The sequence below is a fragment of the Sciurus vulgaris genome (genome assembly GCF_902686455.1).
Source record: "Sciurus vulgaris genome assembly, chromosome: 1".
Classification (NCBI taxonomy): Eukaryota; Metazoa; Chordata; class Mammalia; order Rodentia; family Sciuridae; genus Sciurus; species Sciurus vulgaris.
Window position 1 is genome coordinate 36,333,244 of NC_136461.1, and position 16,394 is coordinate 36,349,637.

At 37.9% G+C, this 16,394-nt stretch overlaps 1 protein-coding gene and 1 pseudogene across 2 annotated transcripts in view; both read left to right on the plus strand.

Annotated features, from left to right (window-relative positions):
• Positions 1 to 16,394, plus strand: part of CYP4X1 (cytochrome P450 family 4 subfamily X member 1) — a 238,861-nt gene that overhangs the window by 152,540 nt on the left and 69,927 nt on the right. The window lies entirely within an intron of this gene.
• LOC306653882 (mitotic spindle assembly checkpoint protein MAD2A-like) lies at positions 2,060 to 2,591 on the plus strand (annotated as a pseudogene). The gene has a single exon. The product of its transcript is annotated as a mitotic spindle assembly checkpoint protein MAD2A-like (transcript).

Genomic DNA, 16,394 nt, shown 5'->3' on the forward strand with positions numbered 1-16,394 from the left:
AAAATCTTCACTACCTGAGGTCAGAGAGAGTATTAATCTCCAGGACATAGAAAGAACTCAAAAAATTAACACCAAAAAAGAAAAAAAAAAAAACCCAATCAATAAATGGGCAAAGGAACTGAACAGACACTTCACAGAAGAAGATGTGTCATCAGTCAACAAATATATGAAAAAATGTTCAACATCTCTAGCAATTAGAGAAATGCAAATTAAAACTACTCTAATATTTCATCTCACTCCAGTCAGAATGCAATTATCAAGGATAAAAGTAATAATAAATGTTGGTGAGGATGTGGGGAAAAGAGTACATTCATACATTGCTGATGGGACTGCAAATTGGTGCCATCCTTTTGGAAAGCAATATGGAGATTCCTTGAAAAACTAGGAATGGAACCACCATTTGACTCAGTTATAACACACCTCGGTATATATCCAAAGGTGTTAAAATCAGCAAACTACAGTGATGCAGCCACATCAATGTTTATAGAAGCTAGATTCACCATACTTAAGCTATGGAACCAACTTAGGTGCCCTTCAACAGATGAAATAATAAAGAAAATGTGATATATATATCACTCAGCCATAAAAAAGAATGACTTTACAACATTTGCTGGTAAATTGATAAAACTGGAGACTGTCATGCTAAGTGAAATAAGCCAGTACCAAAACACAGTTAGAATTTTGAGGAAAGTTTAACAAATGATAAGAAAATTTGGTTATTTCCATTGTATACAACACTTTTAGATAACAATCATGAGTGATTTTATTATTCCAGAGCCATTAGACTTTCCTTATTACCTCTCCAGAAATATATCCAAATCATCATTCCATCAACAATAGGCCACTTTCATCCAATCACAAAACATTAAGTGACATAAATACATTCCCATTTGAACTTGTTCTTCAAGGATAAGTGAAACTTTTTTAAAACAATGTAGAGTGTTCTTATTCATAGATGATTCCCTAAGTGACTAATGTCCAAACTTTTTAATAATTTATTTATTTTGATTCATTATAAACAAACGGGGTACAACTGTTGTTTCTCTGGTTGTACATGAAGTAGAAAGTTGCACCATTTGTGTAATCATATACTTTTAATTATCAGAGGGTCACTCCTTAGAATACAAAATATTAAGGAAGTCTAGTTGTCATTGCTTGGATAATGATCGTAATTAGGAACATGCAAACATAAGAAAAAGACAATTTGTGTTTAGAGGACACCAACTTGGTGAAGCACTCTTGTAAGCATTGTAGTTCAGAAGGTTCATACACTTTGGGAACACAAATACATTTGGCATTCAAAGAAGCCAGTCACAATTAGCATCACAGCTATACAAAAGTTCTTTATCTGCTGATTTAGCTTTTACTTTGGAAGCAAAATTAGTCCATTGCTCAGAAAGATAACTGCAATTATGTGGTTATGCCTCCAGCAGATCTACAAAGGGTTGTAGCATGGACAAAAATCAAAGAACAGCTTTAGACTTCTTATAAGTTTAGGAAATACTGCTCATTATCCCAAATAGACTTATTACCTGAGGTATAAGTGCATCACACACACACAAAAACAAAATGCTTATTCCATCTAAGCAAACAGATGCAAACCAGGTTTCAAATGGCAGGACTTTTCTCTTCCATCTGACTGTTCCTCAACACAAATGACAGAAATGCCAAAATTTTGTTGACCATTTTACATATTTAAGGTACAATCCACATTACATAAAGGAGATTATTCATTAGTCATTTTTCATGCATTACATCTATATAGCTTTAACTCCACAAACTTTTGCATAATACTTAAAGTCCAAATATATAGCATATTTAATCCTCAAATTGATCTTAGACAGAGATATAATAGGGTATCAAATACATCATAGTATCCTAAATGAGTAGTTGTTCATTTAACCATATTAAAAACCAGATTTTCAAAGCGTCATTTAAGAATTGACCAACCTGAGTGCCTCACCATGGCCCAGCAGCTGTCCCCAAAGCCAGGCATCACCCTCCACAGGAGCATGGAGATCATGACCAAGTTCTTTTTATTCTGTATCAGTGATGCATATATCCCTCTGAAACCTTCACTCGAGTGCAGAAGTATGGACTTACCTTGATGGTAACTACTGACCCTGAGCTCATAAAGTACCTCAACTGTGTTTTGGAACAACTGAAAGGGTGGCTGTTAAAATGCTCAGTTCAGAAGCTGGTGGTGGTCACCTCGAACCCTGAAAGCAGGGAGGTCCATGAAAAGTGGCAGTTTGATATTGAGTGTGACAAAACCACAAAAGACAACAGTACTCCCAGAGAGATCTCAGAAAGATATGCAGGATGGAAAGCACTCAATGATCAGACAGGGGACAGTGAGAGTGACATTTCTACCACTGTTGGAAGTTCCTTGTTCATTTGATCTACTGATTTCTACAAAGATTTGATTGTACCTGAAAAATGGGAAGCTACAGGACCACAATTCATTACCAATTCTGAGAAAGTCCGTCTTTGCTCATTTACTACCACGATCCACAAAGGAAACAGCATGGTGGCCTACAAAATTCCTGTCAATGACTGAGGGTGAGATGAGGAAGATTGTTTGATAATTCTCAAATGTGGTTTTCCTGAAACAAAGCCAACTGCAGTTCATGTGTTGAATTTTATCAGTTAGTTTTAGCTGGGGAGCCAGCAACATCCTGGATGAACTGTGCATAATTGTTCCATGTTTGTATCCATGTGACCTGATGCAGAGTTAATGTAGTGAGTACTCTGCGCATTGTTCCAGAGCAGTCCACAGATTTTGTTATTGTTAGAACATGAACTCCTTTGAACATGATAGTGTAGATGGAAAATCTTTTGCTACAAAACTAATTACTTTTATGAATTGTTTTGGTCAAGGTACTTGACTCAAAATGTAGATAGATATTTGAATATAAAATAATAATACAGCAAAAGAGCTCTGAACACTAAGAATATTGTTTAGATTATGAAAGTAATAAAAAAACTACTTTCTCGTGTCCTTTGACATTTATTAGATTGTATAGTTCCCACATGGAAAAAATGCTTAGTATTTGGTTTTAATATATTTACCTTGAACCCACAAAGCACAGATAATTGTACTATTTAATTCTTGTAATACAGAAGTCTTGAATACTTAATAAATCAAGCTTTAAATGATAATGGTGAATAAAATTAGATCTATGTTTTGAATTTGTCTTTTAAAAAATTAATCAAACTATGCTATGTTCATGTATGAATATATTGCAATGAATTCCAGTTTTATGTATAACTTATAATGTATCAATATAAAAATTAATAAAAGGAAGACCAATAGAATACAGGAAGGTGGCCAGGGGAAAGGAGTAGTGGAAGTAAGGGAGTATTCCTGGAGTTCAGAATGGAGTATTATGAGTATGTCAAAACAAACCCCACTTTTATGTATAACTCTAATGAGCTAATAAAAAATAAACTTGAAAAACAACAGATATCTAAGTAAACCCTGACTTTGCTAAGATTCTTTTCCCTAAGCAATTAAAGTCTAACAACAGCAGAAGACATAAGAAATTATCTCAATAAACACAATCTTTGTAGAGATATGCAAGATGGTGGACTAGAGGGAGGCTGTGTTCCTTGTTGCTCTGTAACTTGGATTTCAAGCAGAGGAAAATCTGTTTCTCTGTGAGGCAGTCTTTGCTGCTCATCAATCCCCTGCTCTTTACCCCATTTGTCCACCTTGATCACCAATCATCTGCCAGCATATCAACTACTGTTTGAGTGCAGATTTCTCACTGACTGCCATCTATCATCTGCCATTTGCCCATCTACCTGCCTCTTGTTTGCCCATTGTCTGCCTTTCACCTACCCATCATCCACTGCCTGAGGTCCACCTGCCAATCATCTTCTGGTACCCTGCAGACCCCCACAGATGACGAGTGGAACGCCAGCTGCCTGCTGTTGCCTGGAAGTCCACTGTCACAGTACCTGCAGATTTGATTACACGTAGCTGCGTCATTTTGGGAGAACAACCAGGACCTGCAGGACCCCTGATTGACTGCATCCCATATGCACTCAATGCCCATGCCCCACACTGCAGCTCCCCATTTCCCAACATGTTTGGAAGCCAGTGCGACCATCTTGGATTATCCTGGAAGTGGAAGCTCCCATCTCTAAGTGGGTCAAATCCCATCCTGAGATGCCTGTTGGAGACCGGAAGCTCATTGTCAGGTACCTCTCATGCATCAGGTTACTGAAGCCTGGTAGGTTTGAATAATATATGACTGTTATAGTGTAGTTTTTACTCCTTTTTGAAAAATTTTAAGTTTTTATTTATTTTTCTTGCTCTCTGTTCTCCATTTATTTACCTGTTTCCTCAGAGTCTCTTTCTCCCTTTTCTCATGCTAACAACCAACTTATTTTGATTATGCTTTCACTCTTCTTATGATCTAGAACTCCTAAATACTCTTTTCTTATCCCATTAACAGTTACATCCTACACTCCTACCATCCTCTTTGTCCTCCATTAGAAACTGCAAACCTCATTGCAAATCTATTTGTTATACTGTAGATAATAATTGAACTCATCCTCTCTGTTTATTATGACAATAATGTTAACATCTTCATAGGGGCTATTTGGCTTGGGGCTGCATATTGTCTGTACTGGGTATTACTAATATTGATCTCCCCCTTAAAGAGGAGGTTTTGAAAACCTGCAGAGTCACTATAAGCCTATAGGGGGGAACTTGTTATACCCCAGATATGCACTGCTAGAGGAGAAGATACAAGAACAACATGACAAAGCAAGGGAAGAAAGTGTCCCCCAAAAAATCCAGATTCTATACTAATAGAATCCAATGACAGCATGGTAGAAGAAATGTCAGGAGTTCAGAATATACATAATTAAAATGATTCATGAAGCAAGGGATGAGATAAGAGAGCAAAGGCACGCAGTAAATTATCACTCCAATAAGCAGTTGAAAGAGCAACTGCCAAAAACAAAAGATCATTTCAACAAAGAGAGATTCTGAAAAAATAAAAAAATAAAAAATAAAAATAAAAAACTCAGTGGAAAGCATCACCAACAGACTAGATCACTTGGAAGACAGAACCTCCGACATAGAAGACAAAATATTTAATTCTTGAAAATAAAGTTGACCTAACTGAGAAGATGGTAAGAATACATGAATGCAACCTCCAAGAACTATGGGATAGCATGAAAATATCAAATTTAAGAATTATTGGGATTGAAGAAGACACAGAGATACAAACCAAAGGAATGAACAAACAATTCAAAGAAATAATATCAGAAAATTTCTCAAACCTGAAGAACAAAATGGAAAATCAAATATAAGAGGCTAACAGAACACCAGATATACAAAATTACAACAGATCCACACCAAGGCACATTATAATGAAAATGCCTAACATACAAAATAAAGACAGGATTTTAAAGGCTGCCAGAGAAAAGCACCAGATTACTTTTTAGGGGAAACCAATACAGATATCAGCAGATTTCTCAGTCTGGATCCTAAAAGCTAGAAGGGCCTAGAACGACATATTTCAAGCTCTGAAAGAACATGATTGTGAAATAAGAATCTTATACCCAGCAAAATTAATCTTCAGGTTTGAAGATGAAATAAAATCCTTCCATGATAAACAAAAGTTAAAAGAATTTACAAATAGAAAGCCTGTACTACAGAACATTCTCAGCAAAATATTCCATGAGGAGAAAATGAAAAACAACAATGGAGGTCAGTAAAGGGAGAAACTACCTTAAAGGAAAAGCAAATCAAAGGAGAAACCAAGTGAAGTTTAAAAACCAAAAATAAGCCAAGATGACTGGGAATACAAATCATATTTCAACGTTAATTGCCTATTTGAACATTAATGGCCTAAACTCATCAATCAAAAGACATAGACTAGAAGATTGGATTAAAAAGAAAGACCCAATAATATGCTACCTTCAGGAGACTCTCTCATAGAAAAAGACATTGACAGACTAAAGGTAAAAGGATGAGAAAAAAAATACCATGCACACGGACTCAGTAAAAAAGTGGGGGTTTCCATCCTTATATCAGATAAAGTGGACTTCAGATCAGTTAGTTAGAAGGGATAAAGAAGGACAGTTCATACTGCTTAAGGGAGACATAAATCAGGAATACATAACGATCATAAATATTTATGCCCCAAACAATAGCATATCCATGTACAGCAAACAAACCCTTCTCAATTACAGGAATCAAATAGACTACAACACAATAATTCTGGGTGACTTTAACACACCACTGTCACCACTGGATAGATCTTCCAAACAAACACTAAACAAAGAAATCATAGAATTCAAAAATACAATCAACAACTTGGATTTAACAGACATATGTAGTAGAATATTTCATTCTTCAATGAGCAAATACACTTTCTTCTCAACAACACATGGATCCTCCTCTAAAATAGACCATATGTTATGCCACGAAGCAGCCCTTAGTAAATGCAAAAAAAGGGAGATATTACCCTGCATTCTATGAGATCATAACATAATGAAATTAGAAATCAATGACAAAATAAAAAACAGAAATTACTCCTAGCACCTGGAGACTAAATAATATGCTATTGAATGAAGCATGGATAACAAAACATCAGGGAGAAGATAAAAATAATTCTTCAAGGTAAATGAGAATGATGATACAACACATCAAAATCTCTGGGACACTATGAAAGCAGTAATAAATGACCTAACATTACATTTCAAAGCCCTAGAAAAAGAAGCAGAAGAACACCAAAAGTAATAATAGACAGGAAATAATTAAAATCAGAGTTGAAATCAATGAAATTGAAACAAAAGAAAAAATTCAAAAAATTGACAAAACAAAAAGTTGGTTCTTTGAAAAAGTAAACAAATAGATAAACCCTTAGCCACATTAACAAAGACAAGGAGAGAGAAAACTCAAATTACTAGAATTTGTGATGAAAAAGGAAAGATCACAACAGACCCATTGAAAAACATAACATAATTAGAAGCTACATTGAAAATCTATACTACAACAAAATAGAAAATCCCGAAGACATCAACAAATTTCTAGAGACATATGAACTAGGAAGGTATACACAATTTAAACAGATCAATTTCAAGCAATGAAATAGAAGAAGCCATCAAAAGCCTACCAATGAAGACAAGCCTGGGACCAGATGGATTCTCAGCTGAGTTCCACAAGACCTTCAGAGAAGAACTTGTACCAATACTCCTCAGAGTATTTCATGAAATAGAAAAGGAGGGAACCCTTGCAAATTCACTCTATGAAGCTAGTATGACTCTAGTACCAAACCAGACAGAGACACATCAAGGAAAGAAAACTTTAGACCAATATCTTTGCTGAATGTAGATGCAAAACTACCTAACAAGACTCTGGCAAATTGCATACAGAAACATATTAAGAAGATAGTGCACCACGATCAAGTGGGGTTCATCCCAGGGATGCAAGGTTGGTTCAACATTCAGAAATCAAAAAAAGTAATTCATCACATCAATAGACTTAAGATTAAGAATCATACAATTATTTCAATAGATGCACAAAAAACATTTGATACAGGACCCCTTCATGCTCAAAACACTAGAAAAAATAGGAATAGTAGGAACATACTTCAACATTGTAAAGGTTACCTATGCTAAGCCCATGGCCAACATCATTCTTAATGGAGAAAAACTGAAAGCATGCCCTTTAAAAACTGGAACAAGACAGGAATGCCCTCTTTCACCACTTATATTCAACATCATGCTTGAAATACTAGCCAGAGCAATTAGACAGACCAAAGAAATTAAAGGGATATGAATAGGAAAAGAGCTCAAGCTGTCACTATCTGCTGATGACATGATTCTATGTTTAGAAGATCCAAAAAATTTCATCAGAAAACTTCTAGACCTAATAAATGAATTCAGCAAAATAGCAGGATATAAAATCAACACACATAAATCTAATGCATTTCTATTTAATAATGACAAATCATCTGAAAGAGAAATGAGGAAAACAACTTTGTTCACAATTGTCTCAAAAAAAATAAAATACTTGGACTCAATCTAACAAAAGAGGTGAAAGACCTCTACAATGAAAACTACAGAACACTAAAGAAGTTGAGGAAGACCTTTAGAAGGTGGTAAAATTTCCCGTGTTCTTGGATAGGCAGAATTAATATTATCAAAATAACCATACTTCCAAAGGTGCTATACAGATTTAATGCAATTCCAATTAAAATCCCAATGACATTCCTCATAGAAATAGAAAAAGCAATTATGAAATTCATCTGGAAGAACAAAAGACCTACAATAGCCAAAGCAATCCTGGGCAAGAAGAGTGATGCAGGAGATATCACAATACAAGAACTTAAACTCTACTATAGAGCAATAGTAACAAAAATGGCATAGTATTGGCACCAAAATAGACAGGTAGATCAATGGTACAGAATAGAGGACACAGAGACATCCCACATAAATACAGTTACCTAATATTAGACAAAGGTGCCAAAAACATGCAATAGAGAAAAGATAGCCTCTTCAACAAATGTTGTTGGGAAAACTGGAAATCCATACGCAGCAAAATGAAATTAAACCCATATCTCTCACCCTGTTCAAAACTCAACAAAAAATGGATCAAGGACATAGGAGTTAAACCTGAGAACCTTCACGAAATAGAAGAAAAAGTAGGCCCAAATCTCCATCACGTTGGCTTAGGACCAGACTTCCTTAACAAGATGCTGAGAGTGCAAGAAATAAAAGCAAGAGTCAATAAATGAGATGAATTCAAACTAAAAAGCTTTTTCTCAGCCAAGGAAGCAATCAATAATGTGAAAAGAGAGCCTACAAAGTGGAAGAAAATCTTTGCCACACACACTTCAGACAGAGCACTAATCTCCAAAACTTATAAAGAACTTAAAAAACTTTACACCAAAAATACAAAGAACCCAATCAATAAATGGGTTAAGGAAAGAGCAGATGCTTCACAGAAGAAGATATACAGGTAATCAACAAATATACCAAAAACTGCTCATCATCTCTAGTAATTAGAGAAATGCAAATTAAAACAACTCTAAGATTTCATCTAACTCCAATTAGTATGTCTATTATCAAAAACACAAGCAATACCAAGTGTTGGCATGGATTTGGGGAAAAAGGCACACTCATACATTGCTGATAGAGTTGCAAATTGGTGCAGACAATCTAGAAAGCAGTATGGAGATTCCTCAAAAAAACCTGGAAAGGACCCACCATTTGACCCAGCTATCCTAGTCCTTGGCCTATACCCAAAGGACTTAAAATCAGCATACTACAGTGATGCAGCCACATCAATGTTCATAGCTGCTCAATTCACAATAGCTAGACTGTGGAACCAACTTAGATGCCCTTCCATTGAAGAATGGATAAACTGTGGTGTATATACACAATGGAATATTATTCAGTCATAACGAAGGATAAAATTAAGGTATTTGTTGGTAAATGGATGGAGTTTGAGAATATTATGCTAAGTGAAATAAACCAATCCCCAAAAGCCAAAGGCTGAATGTTTTCTCTGATAAATGGATGATGATACATAATGGGGGAGTGGGGGGCAAGAGAAGATTGCAGGAACTTTGGATGGTATAGATGAAAATGGGGCAGGAGAGGGTGTGGGAAGGAAAGATAGTAGAATGAGACAGACATCATTACCCTATGTACATGAATGGTGTGAATCTACATTGTGCACAACCATAGAAATGAAAAGTCGTACCCCATTTGTGCATACTGTAAAAACAAAAATTAAAACAAAACTCCACTTTGTACTTCAAGCTAGGTCTTTGTAAATGCTTCTAAGAGTAGGCCATTATTTTTTTAAAAATCTTACTGTTTTAAACATAGGAAATTCTATTTTGTTTTTATATCTACGCATCATAGTTGATTTTTAGAAAACTCCTTACATAACTTTTAAAATTAGAGCCAACTTCACCATACATACAAATACCCTTTCATAAGCGTCAGGCCCCACAAACTTTCTGTGACATACTCGACCCTTGTTGACTTGCTTAAACCTCCAGGGTTTTGCCCTTATCTTCATTTTTACATCTTGACGTTATGTTTTAGGATCAAATCTTTTCTTATCCTTTCTTTGCCAAAAGAATTTTCTTTTCTCTTTAACCTTCCTTACCACAAATCTGACCCCATACCCACAATTCTCTTCATATTTCCTTCTCTCCTACTTACTGATTCCCTAAATTTACATTTTGAAACAATTTGTACAAAATTTCTGAATTCAGACAAATCACTCTTTCATTAAGATAAAACACTTTATGTTATTTTATACTTTGTCAAAACTCAGCTTGATTTCCTTTTGTATCTAGGATTACTCATGCTAACTAGAATTTTTAACTCCTGGTAACTTTACTTTTCAGTAAAGATCCAGGGAGAAAGTCATCTTGAAATGTTTTTATACATATCAACAATTTATGAAAACACATTTAACATTCCCAAATAAATCATCCTTTTGGAGATTTTGCCTGAATTTGTATTTAGTCATTGATGTTTTAGTATTTCAACTTACTTAAATTCTGTATCATATATCTTTTAGACTTTATATGAAAATGGATTCTTATAAACATTTACCTAATTTAACAGTTAATTTTAAATTACCTGTGAAAGCCAAGATGTCAGACAAGCAAAGACATCATTTTTAGTTGTTTATTTGTCAAAGAAACCCCAAAATTCACTGTACCTGAAATATGTAGAAAGCAACAGGCATTACATCTTAAACATCTAACAAAGACAACACAATCCTGACTGACAAGCAACCCAGACAAAAATGTATGTTGACAATTCTGAAGATATCTTCTTTTCTGTATTTTACCAACAAATTTAAATTAACCCATTTGCCAAAAGTTGATTTCTAGCATGGAACTAAAAGTCTGCTAGATCAGTTTTACAGTGTTAATGTATGTGAGCACTCGCTTATCTGTAAGCCAATCTGAATAGAACATCTTGGTGGATTTTAGTATGTAAACACATCATAGAACAGGTACCCAATGCATATATACACAAATAAAGTATATCTAGCTTTTATGCTAAAATTCTAGTCACAAGACAGGGCAGTATAGTAAAACAAATCCAGTTTACAAAAAGAGAGTTGAATTCAAATTATATATGTGACAGAAATGGAATAATTTAAGGTCACCTGTAAAAACAGTTCTACAGGAGCTGGGACTCTTAAAAGGCACTTTACCTCCCGTCCCTTTGCCTCAAGTGAGTCCAAGAGTTAACTTGCAGCTGTTACATTTTTAGTCAGTTAGTTGAGAGAAGAGACCCTCAAAGTGACCCTGAACAACAAATTATCTTGGTAAAGAGAGTGCAAAAGAGAGAAAAATATCAGGCAGAGGGGCATAGAGAGAGACAGCCTTGACAGTTAACTCCATAATTGCATCATAAGAACAATCTCAAAGGCGTTCACAAGAGACAACCAAAATATAGTAAGCATTCATTAATACAGCACATCGGAATGGAAAGCCGTGGTGTCAGATGGATGCTCCCTTTCGATTAAAGCACTGATTGCACAGTAGGGCTTGTCCTGGATGAGCCCAAACCCAAGAAACATTTGCAAGTATAACGCCTCTCAAAGCCTCTGATTTTACAGAGATTTTAAGATATTTGAGGGGGACTCATCAAGGGATTTGGAAAAGAGTGGAGTGTTAGTCATTGATCCCCAATGCCTTTCAAAGGACTAAGAGATAAGAGATATCACTCGTTGAAAAGGAAAAGTAGGATTAAATTAGATAGGATGGCTATAGATTCCTCATGGGAAGAAAACAGAATATGTTTCCAGGAGTGCCCTAAAGGAGGTGAAGTTCCAAGAGGCAGCATTAACACCTTGATAGGGGCAAGAGAAATAGAAGAGGAGGTAAAGGTGGTCACCATATGCTCCCAGAAGAGGGGACTGATCTGAAGTCTGTTGGGGCTCACTGGACTGTACAGAGAGGGCATGTGGAAGAGTCTTGGGAAGTCATGTGATCAGGAAGCTATAAGCTGTAAGGACCCCAGAGGAAGAAAGGGAAAATGGATGGGCTGTTGGCAGAGGGAGGTACCAAGTTTCATTCAAGACTTACCCTTTAGCAAGCCAGATGTTGTCTCTGCCCATAGAGGTGGTTGCCCGAGGTCTATTGTCCCAGGGATGAATGCAAGCCTTCAGTAGTGGCATCCTATATCCCCAATGAAAAAAATTCCAGGAGTTTCTGGATGGCGGCCTAGAGGGTGGCTACATTTCATGTTGTTCCAGGACTCAGGATTCAAAAGAGGAGATATTGAGACATTTGGGACCAACTCAAAGCAGCCGGTGACTCTCACCCGTTGGGAAGGCATCCCGGATGGGACGGTGGTGGAACGCAGGAAACTTTGTGAAGTAGAGCTGCTAGCGAGACACCCCTCCCCCCGCTGGAGCAGTGAACTCGGACAACTGGGAGCGCCGTAAAGGAGGCCGCTCGGCACAGCACTGGGACTCGGAGCAACCACTGGGGATCCGGCGGCTGCCCAGGGGAGGAGTGGCGAGGAGAGCTGTGTGGACTCAGAACACCGGGGCCTGCCCTGAGGAGGAGGAGGAGGAGGAGGAACGTGGCCGCTTGGATTCGAAGTGACTGCACCAGAGCTACAGGAGGTTGCCAGAGGAGAAGCCGCGCGGCGAGCTGTTTTGACTCTAAGCGACCGCGTCTGAACACCGGGGCCTGCCCTGAGGAGGAGGAGGAGGAAGAGGAGCGCGGCCGCTTGGATTCAGAGTGACTACACCAGAGCTACTGGCGGTTGGCAGAGGAGGGGCTGCGTGGCGAGCTGTTTGGACTCAGACCACTTCTGAACACCGGGGCCTGCCCGGAGGAGTAGGAGGAGGAGGAGGAGGAGCGCGGCGGGTCATTTGGACTCCCAGTGACTGCATTAGCGCTCCAGGCGGCTGCTCAGAGGAGAAGGCGAGTGGTGAGTTGTTTGGACTTAAAGTGACAGCTCCTGAACACAGGGGGGCTGCCTGGAGGAGAAGCGTGGTGGGTCGCTTGGTCTTGAGTGGCCGCACCAGAGCTCCGGGTGGTTGCCCAGAGGACCCGTGCAGCAGGTCACGTGGATTCAGAGCCACTCAGAGCGACCGCTCCTGAACACCGGGGGGTTATCTGGAGAAGGAGGAGGAACGGGGAGGGTCACTTCGACTCGGAGTGATTGATTGCCCAGGGCTACGGGTGGTTGGTGGGAGGTGGAGGCACGCAGTGAGTTTCTTGGACTCCTAGTGACCGCACCGGAATACTGGGCGGCTGTCTGGAGGAAGAGGCGTGTGGCAGGTCTCTGGGACTCAGAGCGATTGTACAGGGCCCCAGGTGGCTGCTAAGAGGAGGGGCCGCATAGCCAGGCGATTAGGTGCAGAGCAGGGTCCCAGGATCTAGGAGTCTTCTTGGTGGAAGAGCCGCACAGAGACAGGCTTAGGGTGGAGCGAAGGTTCCAGGCCTGCGGGCAGATTCTCTGAGGAGGGGCAGCCTAAGGAGATTCATCTGCGAAGGGTGAGGCTCCCAGGCCCAGGAGGTAGGGCCGGGCCCCTGGGAACTTTGTAGAGGAAGGCAGCCCAGCCCAGGCGGTAGCTGTAAATTGAGGGGAACCTCTAGGAGGGAACTGACCAGCGAGACCTCCCCACTGGGTGAGTCTTCCCTGCCGGGTGAGGTTTCCCCACAAGGATGGTAAAACCAGAGACTCAGGCCCAAACAGGTCTTGCCTCAGCTCGCAGCCTAGGTCCCCTTTGGATGACCATTGGTCAACAAGTGGAGGCACCTCTGCCCACTAGCAGGGATTATACCCCACCTGAAGGCCACCACTCCTAGAGAGGCAGCTTCCTTGTGGAGCACCGCATTATCAACTTCCTCCAAGACTTCAACCTACTGAAGGCTAAGGGGGGATATATATAGAAATCTTCAGGGACATTGTAAGTCAATAGAGGAAATCTGCAATATCTCAGCGGTCCACTGATACCTGAACAATATGAGAAAACAAGGAAAGAAAATGCTGCAAACAAATCTAGATGTTACATCAATAAAACCCAATGACAGCATGGCAGAAGAAATGACAGAAAAGGAGTTCAGAATGTACATAATTAAAATGATCAGAGAAGCAAACGATGAGATGAAAGAGCAAATGCACGCACTGAATGATGAGATGAAAGAGCAAATGCAAGCATTGAATGATCGCACCAATCGACAATTAAAAGAGCAAATACAGGAAGCAAAAGATCATTTCAATAAAGAGTTAGAAATATTGAAAAAAAAACCAAACAGAAATCCTTGACATGAAGGAAACAATAAACCAAATTAAGAACTCCATAGAAAGCATATTCAATAGGATAGAACACCTGGAAGACAGAACCTCAGACATTGAAGACAAAATATTTCACCTTGAAAACAAAGTTGACCAAACAGAGAAGACGGTAAGAAATCATGAACAGAATCTACAAGAACTATGGGATATCATGAAAAGGCCAAATTTAAGAATTATTGGGATTGAGGAAGGCCTAGAGAAACAAGCCAAAGGAATGAACAATTTATTCAATTTAATAATATCAGAAAATTTCACAAATCTGAAGAATGAAATGGAAAATCAAGTTCAAGAGGCTTATAGGACTCCAAATACACAAAATTACAACAGACCCACACCAAGGCACATTATAATGAAAATACCTAACATACAAAATAAAGACAGAATTTTAAAGGCTGTGAGAGAAAAGAACCAAATTACATTCAGGGGGAAACCAATACGGATATCAGAGGATTTTTCAATCCAGACCCTAAAAGCTAGAAGGGCCTGGAACAACATTTTTCAAGCCCGGAAAGAAAATGGATGCCAACCAAGAATCTTATACCCAGCAAAACTTACCTTCAAATTTGATGATGAAATAAAATCCTTCCATGATAAACAAAAGCTAAAAGAATTTACAAAAAGAAAGGCAGCATTACAGAACATTCTCAGCAAAATATTGCATGAGGAAGAGATGAAACACAAAGAAGCAAATCAGCAAAGGGAGGAATTATCCTAAAGGAATTGTCAAATAAAGGAGGAAACAAGTTGTGTCAAACAAATAAATAAAAAATGAACCAAATGACCGGGAAACCAAATCATATCTCTATAATAACCCTGAATGTTAATGGCCTGAATTCATCAATCAAAAGACATAGACTGGCAGATTGGATTAAAAAGAAAGATCCAACAATATGTTGCCTGCAAGAGACTCACCTCATAGAAAAAGATACCCATAGACTAAAGGTGAAAGGATGGGGAAAAACATACGATGCATATGGACTCAGCAAAAAAGCTGGAGTATCCATCCTCATTTCCGATAATGTGGACTTCAAGCCAAAGTTAGTCAGAAGGGATAAAGAAGGTCATTTCATACTGCTTAAGGGAAGCATAAATCAGCAAGATGTAACAATCATAAACATCTATGCCCCAAACAGTGGCTCATCCATGTATGTCAAACAAATCCTTCTCAATTTCAGAAACCAAATAGACCATAACACAATAATACTAGGTGATTTTAACACGCCTCTCTCACCACTGGACAGATCTTCCAGACAAAAATTGAACAAAGAAACCATAGATCTCAATAACACAATCAATAATTTAGACTTAACGGACACTTATAGAATATACCATCCAACCAAGAGCGAATACACTTTCTTCTCAGCAGCACATGGATCCTTCTCTAAAATAGACCATATATTATGCCACAAAGCTAATGTTAGCAAATACAAGAAGATAGAGACACTAGCATGTATTCTATCAGATCATAGTGGATTGAAGTTAGAAATAAATGAAAGAGTAAAACACAGAAACTCTTCCAACATCTGGAGATTAAACAATATGCTATTATATGATGAATGGATAACAGAAGATATTAGGAAGGAAATTAAAAAATTCTTAGAGGTAAATGAGAACAAAGAAACATCATATCAAAATCTCTGGGACACTATGAAAGCAGTACTTAGAGGGAAATTTATTTCATGGAGCGCATTTAATAAAAGAAGTAAAACTCAACAAATAAACGACCTAACACTACAGCTCAAAGCCCTAGAAAAAGAAGAACAGAACAGCACCAAAAGTAGTAGAAGACAGGAAATAGTTAAACTCAGAGCTGAAATCAATGAAATTGAAACAAAAGAAACAATACAAAAAATTGACAAAATAAATAGTTGGTTCTTCGAAAAAATAAACAAAATTGATAAACCTTTAGCCACACTAACAAAGAGAAGATGAGAGAAAACCCAAATCACTAAAATTCAGAATGAACAAGGAAATATCACAACAGACAGGATTGAAATACAAAACATAATTAGAAGCTATTTTGAAAATCTATACTCAAAAAAAATAGAAAATTTTGAAGACATCAACAGGTT